This window comes from Cebidichthys violaceus, unplaced genomic scaffold (genome assembly GCF_023349555.1).
Source record: "Cebidichthys violaceus isolate CVI_PGR_0920_01 unplaced genomic scaffold, fCebVio1.0.p SCAF_6, whole genome shotgun sequence".
NCBI lineage: Eukaryota > Metazoa > Chordata > Actinopteri > Perciformes > Stichaeidae > Cebidichthys > Cebidichthys violaceus.
Genome location: NW_027176816.1, coordinates 10,618,395 through 10,630,991, shown reverse-complemented (window position 1 = coordinate 10,630,991; position 12,597 = coordinate 10,618,395). Strand labels below are relative to the sequence as shown.

The 12,597-nt window shown below is 41.5% G+C and overlaps 1 protein-coding gene across 2 annotated transcripts in view; it reads left to right on the top strand.

Annotated features, from left to right (window-relative positions):
* sema3b (sema domain, immunoglobulin domain (Ig), short basic domain, secreted, (semaphorin) 3B) overlaps positions 1 to 12,597 on the top strand; it is a 72,357-nt gene that overhangs the window by 33,086 nt on the left and 26,674 nt on the right. The window contains exon 1 of one of the 2 annotated variants that reach the window (XM_068732786.1): positions 7,497 to 7,738. The exons of the other annotated variant lie outside the window; for it this stretch is intronic. The gene's annotated coding sequence lies outside the window, so the exon portion shown is untranslated. Of the gene's footprint in view, positions 1 to 7,496; positions 7,739 to 12,597 lie in introns of those variants that run through there. 2 annotated transcript variants of the gene reach the window in all.

Genomic DNA, 12,597 nt, shown 5'->3' with positions numbered 1-12,597 from the left:
TGTGTGTGTGTGTGTGTGTGTGTGTGTGTGTGCGTGTGTGTGTGTGTGCGGGTGTTAAGTGTTTTTGTGCGAGCAGCTGTTTTGACAGTCTAAATTTAAAAGTGAAATCGCAATTATGGCAAAGCTGAAAGTACTTTAACCACTTGTATAATCTGCTGTAGCAGTTATGATCACAGGCTGTGTTTGATGGATGGATGTGTGTGTGAGTGTGTGTGTGTGTGTGTGTGTGTGTGTGTGTGTAGTTGTTCTGCTTGTTTGACAGAGCGAAGTGAGCAGCTGCATTTTTTGCATTCCTCACTTTGGGAAAGTGATTGTAAGTGAAGGTTAACTTTGTCTGTGAATGTTTTTTTATCGGTTCTGCTGCTAGCGTGTTGTGTTTAAAGGAATGCAAAATAAAAACTAATCTCTGCTGCTTTGTTTATTTTTAAGCCGAACAACTTTAATTGTGAAGTCAGTTAATGTCTTTAAAGGTTCTATATTGTAAAAAGTGAGATTTTCCTGTCCTGTACAAAGCACACAATGCATATTCAGAAGCTGTGCCTTTAAACGAACCGTCAAGATATCTGTACAATTGTGAGCTCACAACTACAATATACAGACCATTTCTCAAGCACACAAGTGTTCTAAATTTGATGCAGTATTTTTTTCTAGTTGCAGTGTATGAGAAAGACATCAGCTGACAGGAAGTAAACATAGGCCCAAGCTGTTGCCTAACAATGCAAAACACGCTAAAACAGAGTGTTGTAGGTGTATGGAGACAGGTTGAGAAAAATAAAGAGTTTTTGTTAAACATTAAAACATTTAAACAACTTCTTGTAGAAACTCAAGGTACAAGTATGAACCTGGAAATGAGCATACTATGTCTTAGAAAAATCTCAGCAATTGGTTTGACGCATTTAAACAGAAGTTGTCTGATCTGTCGATGCTCCCAACTTAGTTTTCAGCTCTCACACTGATTGGATGTAAAGGCTTCACAACCATTAGAAGCTAAATAAAAAACGTGTTCAAATAGATATAGATTGCAATTTTTTTCAGTTAGCAAAAGCAGAGCGCCTCATTAAATTAGTTCCTGCACCTCCTTCTCTTCTTTGTTGAGTTTCATTCAACAACTCCTTATGTGAGGATTAATTCTGCCTATGAGAAACGAATCCACACATTTCTACAATGGTTACACTTTGCATGACTGGTTTTAGTTTTCAAGATGAAGTTAAAAAGCTAAATTAAAAACTGGGCTTAAAAATTAATAATATATTTTCATAAAATTTGTTTCATAACTCTACCCATTGTGCTTACACTGCAGCAGGTAATGTGTGTGTGTGTATGCATGTTACATATTGCAACAAGCAGAATCACATCACAATGTGTCAAAATCACTAATGTTCTCATGAAAACTGTTCTTTGCTGAGATGGGCTCAGATTTCCCCTGGGGGTCTACAGCATTTGCACGCTTACACACTAATAATGTCTCAACAACTCCATGGGAAGTGTGTGTCTGTTTCTATACGCGAACGTGTGTGTGATACCCGAACGTGTGTGTGCAGTTAATCCGCCATGGTGCTGAGAGCAGCCTGTCTGTTTGGATCAGTGCCCATCAGGATCAGGAATCATTTCGTTGGGTCTGCTCTCTGCTATCACATCTCAGGCCTTAACGAGGCAGCACAGCAGCACTGCTGGTGTGTTCCATTACATACACCCTGTGCCTAATCTGCCCGCTTTTTGGCCAAAAATGTCTTTCAGATCCAAATGTTTCCAAATCTGAACATTTTAACAATTTATTATATTACACATTTCAGATGTTTTAATCCACAACACCCACTCATGTTGTACTGTATTACTCAGAAAATATTCAATGTCCATACGTAAACCAAATGTCAACATTTTCAACACTGGAAGTGGGTGTTGAAATGAGCGTTGACTTTGTTCGCCATAGTAGCCCAGTAAAATGTAGGTCTGATATGGCTAGCCTCAGCAGCAGAGCTAGCAGCTAAGTAGTCACAAAACTGCCAAAATCAAAAAACATTCTTACTTTTTCCAGAGATGCTTGTTATGCTTGATAATTGAACATGTTTATTTGGTGTTGCTTCATGTGCAACAAAACTTTAAAAATGTAATACAAATATTAAGGGAATACATTCAAACCTTCTGCATAAATAAAAACAAGAATTTGGCGGATTTAATGGTAGGAACTGATGCTTGTTGGATTTTAAAAACTCTAAATTTGAGTGTGTGCGGGCCGTTTTTTAGTAGGTGATTTCCCCAGTGTTGTCTTTCATCCTTCCTCACTGTGATCTGTGCTGAATTCTCTCAGAAATAGCAACAATGTAACAGCCCATGTTTGATTAAAGTGAAGCTCTGAATTACAGGCTCCTTTCTGTACTTCTGACTCAAAACTAGCCTCATTCTCTAACTCTTATACTCCATTATGTATTAGCTGAAAATAATGATGCATAGAGAGTGATTACTTAGTCTGCCAGTGTATATATTTGTTTAATATAGTTTTAAAATGCATTGTAATGCATGTCTTTTTACATATGTGATGGCGGATTTAGTTGATACAATCTTTTCTGATTCACAGACCTAAAGAAATGCCCCATCTAGGAGATGCAGGCTTTCATTATCTAGTGATCAGCCAGCTAGATATAATAGTGGTGGGAACTAGTGGAGCAATGTGCATTCCACCGAAAAATACTGCTTATTGCAAGTGTGTGTGTGTGTGTGTGTGTGTGTGTGCTTTTGTGTGTGTGTGTGTGTGTGTGAGAAAGAAACAAAGCTGTGTTAATGCAAGATGCTGTAATCCACTCAGTGACCTTCAGAACCTGCTCGGAGGTGTGTGTGTGTGTGTGTGTGTGTGTGTGTGTGTGTGGGGAAATGTGTCACTAAAGCTTATGCTTGAAGGTGGTCTTATCCACCCGGTAACCCTCAGAGCCAGATGGTGTGTGACTGCGTGCCTGTGAGAGTGTGTCCCACCTAGCCTCCTGGCACCACAGTCAGTCCCCCCACCGACCAACCCATACTGCCCTCCTGACAGGCCAAACAACCCCCCCCCCCTTTTATTTTATCCTCCATCCTTGCAGTTGGGTGTGATCACATCAAAGTGAAACAGGGAGGATTACAGGTTTCTGTGCCTCTAGGGTTCCCAAGCAAGACCTCTCCCCCTCTAACTGTAACACTCTCTCTATTTCTTTTCCATTCCTGCCACTCTCCACTGGGAACCATATAATCCCTGTGGTGTCAGGAGGCCAGGGCACCATGTCATGGACGACCTGTCAGGACACATATAGTACAGCTGGATATACAGAGCCAGCTAGCTGAGCCTGAATAGCCCAACTACCCTATTTGTATGTCTTTTTAATTTTTCCTATTTTCCTTAAAGTATTTTATTGTTTTGTTCTGTCCTTCATCTTGCTTTTTACACTTTTTAATTTTTGTTAGATTTCTGGCCTCGTAGACACAGCCCCACTTCATTGACGATACACAATGACTTAAGCACAAAGCCCCAAATAACACCAAAATGGCTTTTTGTTCTACCCGTCTAAATTCAACTCCTGACCCACAACTGTGAATACTATTAATAGACAAATTCACCCCACAGATGCACAAAAACACACATACTTTATACTCACATAGATGAGATTGGCATGTGGTTACAGCTGGCAGCACAGCCTCCATAGTTGCAATGTTGCTATTGATCCACTTAGTCCTGGAATTTGTTTTATGTTGGGTCAACGGGCCTGGATATTTCTGCATCTGCTGAGCAAATGTTTATAATGCAACACTTGTAATGTTGGCAGGTGTCACACTATGGCCGGCCTGCCGTAAATACATGCTGGTTGAATCTATTGTCCCTCCTTTGCTTTTGAAGAATCTGCATCTGTCCGGCAGGATTCCTCATTGAGGTGGAGCAACAATGCAAAGTGCATCTGTAGATTTAGCTCAGCTAAATCGAAAGAGATGTGAGATAAGAGAAGAGCATATGTAAACAGTAGGTCAAACTGAACTAATTATAACTTAATAGAATGGAAGCATGTCTATTACAAAGCCAGTTTGGTCCAGAAAGAGTGACATGATGCCAAAAAGTACTTTTTTTGCCTCCTGAATGGGCTCCTCAACAACATACTTATCCATGAAGACGTGTGGCAGTGACCGTGCATCGAAAAATCTTCAAATGCCTATCGCAGTATTCATCGCATGCTGGCCACTTGACTGTATGAGGCTTCAGCCAAATTCAGCCAAATTCTCCATCCTATAGAAGCATGTTAATGTAATGAAATGAACGGTAATGCTGAATGTGTGAGTTTGGTGGTGCTGGCATATGGTGTTTTGCATTATACATAATGAGTATTGCATAACACACACAGATATATGCAAAGAGCTTGGCTGACATCTATAATTATAGATTATATTTTTGATTTTAACAAAGTCTGACGGTATTAGTATTTTGGGGGATTTCTGTATTTGTCTAAAAATAATAGAATAGACTCCCTTAAATTAAATAAATGTACAGTAATTAGTGTTGTCATGTGAGCATTCCTGCTCGTCTGATTACACAACATAAAACATTCGACAAAACACTTTATCAAACCAACCCACTGTTATTTAACATTTAATATGTCGGGTTAGGTATTGTACAGAGGTAATATTATAAATTACTTCATGTTTTCAACAATGAGAGGTAAATATAAACATATATGTGTCAAGCTAGTTATACACCGATGGTTCCCTCTTCATTAATATTATACAAAACATTGCAGAACACTATGAAAAATATAGTATTATATATGCTGTAGTCTACAATGTAAAGATGACATATGTCAGTAAGTATGATAAGTTCCATATCAGATTTCCACTTTTAATGTTTTTTTTCTTCTGTTCTGTTCTATATATCTTCATGAAATACCTTAATTGAATAAGACCACAGGGGGAGACTCCAACGTGGGAGACACCAGCCTGATTGTGGTCTCACGGCAATCTAAAGATCATTTCGGTTCATTGATTTACCATAAAACAAAGATTCACCAACACGCTATTAGGAAACTGAGCCCTCATCTGTTTCAAAGGCACAGAGGCTTTGGCTGAGACAAAAGCCTTTGTCAGGATCACAGCGCTCACTCTGCAGTCTGCAGAGACATCAGACTGGTTTATGACAGACAGGTCAGCAGGGGGCAGGCAGTGGGCTGAAAACACTCTGCACAAGCACACTCACAAACATACACATGCACCAATAGCTTTAATTGTGCCCAAGTGCATGAAAGTGTTTAAAGCACTGAAGGCAAGTGTGCATTGTGTGTAGAAATGCAGGCAAATGTTAAGACAGCACACACACATACTGCAGTGAACCCCCTAATGTGAGACCCATGACCTCTCTGTATGGGGACCCTACCCTGGTGAGAGTGGGTTTGTAGGTGTGTGTGTGTGTGTGTCAGGGTTGCCAAGCACATCACTGCACCTGCCGTTGGAATGAAGATTAGGACTGGGGCAAGTTGAGAAAAGATGAACACAGAGTAATAGTGGAACAAGCATTGTACACCAATTGAGGATTCGGATTTTGGCTTAAAGTGTAAACATGTTGATGCATGATCATTAAACTCAAAATTTTGTCTATAAACTCAGAACGTTTAATGGTAAACTCCATCCAGACCTAAATACTGAGCATATCAGTGGACAGCAGAGGAGAGGATTATGCTGCAGTAGTTGTTTGACAAGTTGAATGGATGCTTTGATACTTTTTTTTTCCCCTCGTGAAAACTTGTCATCAAAGGAATACATTGTAACTGACTGTGTTGAAGCTAACCAAAGCAAATGTCTTTAAAATAAGAAATACAAAACATGCTAAGAAAAACTTTAAGATCTTTCCATTGGCACTTTAATGACTCAAACTCTGGAATGGCATGTGAGAAGAGACCCTTTTAAAGTTTTTAAAACTTCATATCAGTGAAACTTTTCTCCTTACATTTTAAGCTTTTCCACAATAATGTTCTCAGGGGCTGGTTGTCATGAATAGCTGACCCATACTTCAACTTTGATTTGTGTACACGATGATGTAAACCCTCATATGTTATAAATGTGTGCAAATTACCCTCTTACTGTATTTACAGTGGCTTATCAGCCTACATGCTGTCCACACCAGCATGCCGTCATTGTATTGTGCCAGGACATTTGTCTTTCTGTATGTCAGAGCTCTTTTTAAGTCTTTTGAGGAGAGTCATGTGTCTGTCAGAGTAAGGTTCAAGTCAGGCCTCTAGTCAAGTCACATCTCACAACAGTTACACCCAAGACTCAAGACTCATTGTTTGTGACTTGAGGCCTGTACACGCTGTGCAACAACAGTGATCTGGGTTCATCCCATGTCACACTGTTCCAGATAGGTCCATGAAAACCTTGCTCGCAATATGTCGAGTAGTGATAAGATCACGCTGGGGGCAGCCTTTTGCACAGTATTTCAATGCTGAAGGCTTGCACGTGGTGAGTGTTGTAACACTTGGTTAACTTTGTAAAACCGTGCCGGTTAGGTTTAGGCAACAAAAACACTTTGTTAGGTTTCGAAAAAACATCATGATTTGGCTTCATGTGACAAGTGGCCAGATTTTCGGTTTCACGCAGGACACTAACAATGGTTTCCTGAGTAAAAGTCCTGTGTTTGACTGCGTTTCTCTCATTATTGTTAACTTTCAACTGGGACAGCCCAAAATCACAATGTGAATAGAAGCCTTTACGACAGACCCAAGTAAAATGACCAGAGGGAGCCTCTGCTGCTGTGTTGTCTCATTAGACGTTAATCAAAGTCACTGATCACACTGATGGACAGTGAAGTTTTAGACAGGTACCAATGCAAATATACAGTAGCACACACACATTGAGAACAACATAGTTCATGTCCCTGCCCCTTTCCACTCCCCTCCTCTCACCTCCCACCTTCCCCTCCTCTCTTCAACCCCTCCCTCACTCTCTTTCTCTCTCCCCTCTTGAATTAAGTCCATTATTACTGCCTGCTCTCCCTCTGAGCACTTCTCCTTTGCTCAGCTTCTGTGAAAACTGTGTGTGTGTGTGTGTGTGTGTGTGTGTGTGTGTGTGTGAACTCCTCTCGTGTGTGTGTTAAGACGAGTTTTATGTGTGTGCATAGGGGTTGTGTGCTTTTCTAAGTGGAGCTGGAGTGCAGCCGTTCATCAGTGGAGCTGACTGCAGACAGGGGGATACTCAGATCTCACTGCACCCCTTTTTAACTCACACACCGGTTGCTTTTTGGACTTTTTTAAGACTCACTGGACTTTTTGCACCAAAGTGGGGCTCTGCCGCTGTTCTCTTTCTGCCCTCCAGGCACCATTCCCATCATTGGAATTACTGAAGTTTTTTTTCCACTGCTGTCTGAAAATGACTTCAATCTATTGATTATTTCTGAATCAATTTTTTTTCATCCTCTCATTTCATGGACTCAAATTTTAAGATTCACCTCCACTTTTCTGTGCATTCTCATTGAATTTAGACGCGTGAGAGCTCGTAGGTGTGTATACAGCACTTTCTATGCTGATAGTATATAATCAAGAGGGTTTGTCTCATATGGACACGTTTGTTTTATTTTGTATCACAATGGAAAGATTATTAAGTCAAACAGGAAAAAGCAGTACAGTAACTCTAAAAACCGTCAGTGCTGTTTGAAGCATTGCTCAAGTGGACACTGATCTTGACTTGGAATGTTCTGAACTTTTTTTGGAATTTGGTTCTCCTGGAAACGGATGGACAGGTGAGTTGATATTCATTGGTCCAATCTGGAATATTTAAGGTCACTGCTTTCCTCCCTCACATGTTTTCATTGTCATTCAATTATTATAATTCAGATAATGATGCACCACAAAAATTATTTGGGGATTTCTGACAATACTATACTATGTATTCAAAAAACATTCAATCACAAAACAACTTCAGCACAGACGGAGTGGAAATCCTGATGAAATAGTTACTACTCAGCCTGCTGTGCTTGTGACCTGATCTTGTGCAGCAATGCTGTTACTGAGCCATTCCAAACCTAAATATCGTTTTACCAGTCACGATGATGACATGTGGGCTTCTTCCTCAGAGAACCAGGTTGAAAGTGAGTTGTCTTCTCCCAGAGAGCTGTTTGGAGCAGCTCCAGTCAGGAGACCAGAGGCAGCTCTCTGAAGTCCTGACTCACTGCTGCTCCTGGGTTTAACACAGCCAAATGGCCGACTACCAGCCACCAGCAGGCTGCCATCGCCTTAGCGGCTCCTTCATTGTCTCTTTTTTCTTTTTTCAGAGCTTGTTATACCAGATGAGAGGTTTAAGCATATTTGTGACTGTAGTGAGGCAGTTCTACATTGCAATCTATCAGGCTGTGCAAGCCTGACTGATAAAAACTAAAATATTGAAAAGATATCAATAATAAGGGCTTGGGAGGGTGCACTTGCATTTTGGACACAAATACTAGCAACGGGTTCGCAGGCTGGGAAACTTTCCATTAATGATGCCGGGCCATGTGGCTCGGCCCCAGCGACCAGCAGAGCGATGTAACCTCCCTGGCTCTTTCATTTACTTTGTGTCTTTTAGAACTACTGAGCTCTCAAGCCCCAGATCGTCTCGCTTTCCCTTTCTCACTTTGTTTTTTTTTCAGTTTAAATCCCATAAAGACTCCTAATCACTTTTGGCTTATAGCTGCTTTACTTTGACGGTTGTGTGTGTGAGTGTGTGTGTGTGTGTGTGTGTGTGTGTGTGTGTGTGTGTGTGTGTGTGTGTGTATGAAACTTCCATTTACTCCTGTAACCAGTTTTGTCCCAAGACCCTCCACTGAAAACAACACTGTATTTCTAATCCATAGTACACGGTACACTTTTCCTAAACATTCATGTGACTGAGCTTTTTACGCTTTGCGTTCCTGCAGATCACTGTAAAGGTTTGTTCCACCCTAACTTTCACATTCACTCTTACTGCGGGTCTGACTTTTAAAATTAATTAATTTATGGATCAATGTATCATAACACCGAACTGTATTATACTGTACTTTAGTTTGCAATAGGTCTGCCTTCATCTACCTTTGTTTCTTTTCTCAGTTTTCAAGAGAAATGTGACACAGCTCAGCTCTCTGCTCTGAAACAAAATGATCTCATGGTTCTAAACAATAACGTGGTCACTGCTGTCATTGTAAAAGTCACACTTTTTTACATGCTCGTTGCATTCTGCTTCCTCTAGAACTCGTTTGTGAAAGTCTGCAGCGTGTTGACATGCAGCCAAGCCGCCCTGCATCACCTGCTCTTCCTCTCTTGCCTCTCTCTGCACATTTGAGGTGTCCTGCTTTCATGTGTTATCATTTTTCATTTCTCAAGGATTTTCTTTAACAGGGCGGAGGATGGAATGTAGTGAGTTTGGAGATCCAACATTTGACATGCTTGCCGCACTTGTACTTCTATACAGTACTTGTGAAGAAACTGACCCGCATTCAGTCTCTGGAGTCTTTTTCTAGCCTTAACTATCACATACTTACATGCTGATCACCACCAACCCTTTCTTTAACAGTAAACTTAAGTTTTTTCCCCCCCAACATCGGCCTTGAAAGCAAACTTTTAACACTAGGATAAATGGTTAACCTTGTCCTGTTCAAATCAAAAATTGTCCCCAGATGGGAGGTTAGTCTTGACAATGTGATGAATACAAAGCATGCACGCACACACCATTACTCCTCTGGGCTCTGATATGCTGTATATCATGAGCACTTGGCAAATGTATGGTTCAAATAGCAGTAAAATGCCAGAATGAAAACGTGGCATGGAACATGTGCGTACAATTCCAATGCATCTCAGATGTGTTTTATCATGACAAAATTATAAGAAAGTCATGATTCAATTTAAATTTAACTGTTTGTTATGTGGTGAGTGGGATAAAAAAAGAACTGTCACTTTTCAACATTTAGAGGAAATGTTAACGCTTTCAGTAGTTTCAGTAGAAAAAACTCCCCCCGACCAACTCCCCCCTTGACTCAACTTTTGCATCCATCATGCCTCTTCTCTCCTGTTTCTCCTGCTCCTCTTCATCACTTCTTCTTAGTCTGCTCTCTTTTCCCCCCATTGTACTTCAACTCACCTTTTAAAAGTCCCTTTATTAGCCGGGACAAATACTTCATTGAGGCAGGCAGTATACACGTGGAAATGAACAGATGTCTGTTATTTCAGTGATTTAACAACTGGCTGGAAGAATAAATAAGAATTACAGCCACTACATGTGCTGTTTTCACATTCAAGTATTTTTTTTTGTCTCATTGCTTCACGTAAACATACTGAAACACATCAATATACCCCTAAGACTCAAGATCAATGGGGACATGTCTTTTCCTGAGGTTGGATTTTTGTGTTCTTGCATTTCTTAGTCCCCCCCCTCACCCCACCCCCCATCACCCCTCCATCAGACAAACTGGTGCAAAAGCCACCAGTAACCTGCTGTTTCAGTCATTTTGTTCGGTAAAGCTGAGAGCCCTCCCTCCTTCCCACCCTCTCTACCTCATTCTTCCTCTTCCTCCCTCCATCCATCCCTCCTTCCTTTCATTTCTCCGTCGCAGGGAGGCTTAGACTTGTTGGTAACAGGCCAGGGAAACTCTTTTCTCCCTGCAGGCGAAACAATTGGCTCCTTTCTCTACACCACCTCTCGGCTCGCTCATTTTCTCCTCCCTCCCTCCATCTTATTCTCTTTTTCCGTGGGACAGAGCTGAAGAGGTGTAACGTCTGTATATTGCTCTGTCCCTTCTACTTACATTGTCAGCCTCTTGCTTCCACCATCTCTTACTCGCCCTCAATCCTTCTACCTTGCTTTCTTCTTCACTCACCGCATCACACACTGTTCTTTCTCCACTTGTCTCTTCCTTCCCACCTTTTCCTCTCCAATGCCTCGTCATTTCTTTGCTGTCCCCTCTTCTCCCCCTTTTGTGTTTTTCCTACTGTCTCACATCACTCCTGTTACCCCTTCTTCTCTCTCATTTCACCTTTCTTGCTTACTCCTGTTTCTATCAAGTGCTCTTCATATTGCTTCTTGCCCTCTAATGATGCCTTTTGTATCTCCCTCTGTCGGTTCCTCTCTGTTAGACCCTTGGTGTCTCTTAATCTCTTCTTCTCTAACCTGTGGTAGTGAAGGGCTACAGGTTAAACTGCTGATAAACGTTCATTCATTACGTTGTGCTGTACTGTAGGCCTGCACTCTAACCTCACTCTGAAAAGTCTGTCTCACCCTGGAGGCAGGCTGCTTTGTCTGCTTGTGTCTATTTAGGCTGTTTTTGACAGGACGGCTTGCCCCCCCCCTTTCTCTCTCTTAAGAATCTTTCTCTCTCTCTTTCTCTTTATTTTTAATCCACTCCCTCTTGGCATGCCGCTGCTCCATGTCTATTGAAGCTGAACTGAATGCAAGTGTCAGTGGGCCCAATGGCTTTTTTTTATTAAGATGCATTATGTAGCATGCAAGGAGTTTGTGTATTTGTACGTGTGTAAGTGCTGAGAAGCAGGAGTTCGTATATATGAGTATATATATGTTCCTGCACATAATTGCGTGTGTGTCCGCTAAGGGCCAGAGACATGGATGTGCGAGACAATAATTCTCTCTTAAATGCCATAATGGCAGATTTGGAAGACGCACACACACGATGAGACACACACACACACACACACACACACACACACACACACACACACACACACACACACACACACACACAGCTCGGGGAGACTCAGAGGAACAATGGGACCGGCCGTTCCTTTTATAGCAGCCAACGGGAGTGTAAGGGCTTCACTGCTGCCCCTGTCACTCCCAGGAACTGTGACGTAAAGTGTCTGTGCGTGTGTGTTTCTGTTTGTGTGTCACGGAGCTGCAGCTGACGAAAGCGCTGACGTCCCTCTCCTTGAAATACTGCAGCGTCTATGCAGCGAAGTACAGAACCTTGAGACACACACAAACACACACAAACACAAACACAAATATTCTGCTACACATTTAAATTCAGCAGATCCAAACTTTAAAAGTATCCCAGACGATTCACACCTGCACATAGCCTCTTTGTGCAATTCTGAAACAGAAGGATGTGTATGCATTTGTCCATGCATATATGTGTGTGTGTGTGTCTGTGTGTGTGTGTGTGTGTGTGTGTGTGTTTACATACTGCAGGTTATGTGGGAGTTTATGTTCCTGCTCAGCTCTGTCCTGTTGTGTTGTGGCCTGGAAGCCGTGAGCTTATGAGAGCTCTCCTGTCTTCACGCCTCAATAGCTCCATTATTCATAAAACTCTGTGCCAATAGCCTTGACGGGTCTGTCTGTGTGTGTGTGTGTGTGTGTGTGTGTGCAATTTGTGTGTATACTGCATCTTTCTGTATTTCAGTAAGCACATGTGTGCTTAAAAGTGATCACCACAGCTTTCAGCAGTACTTGCACCAGAATTTCCAAAAAATCTTTAAAAAGCCTAAAGTGAATGAGGTGAATTTTTTTAATTCAGCATGCTTTAAAGACGATTGAGACGATGACGTGCGTCAGGCTCAAAGCCACACTTCACCCATCTTCATCTTCACTGACCAGGATGTCCATCAAACTTCAACTGTGGTCACCAAATCATACATAGAT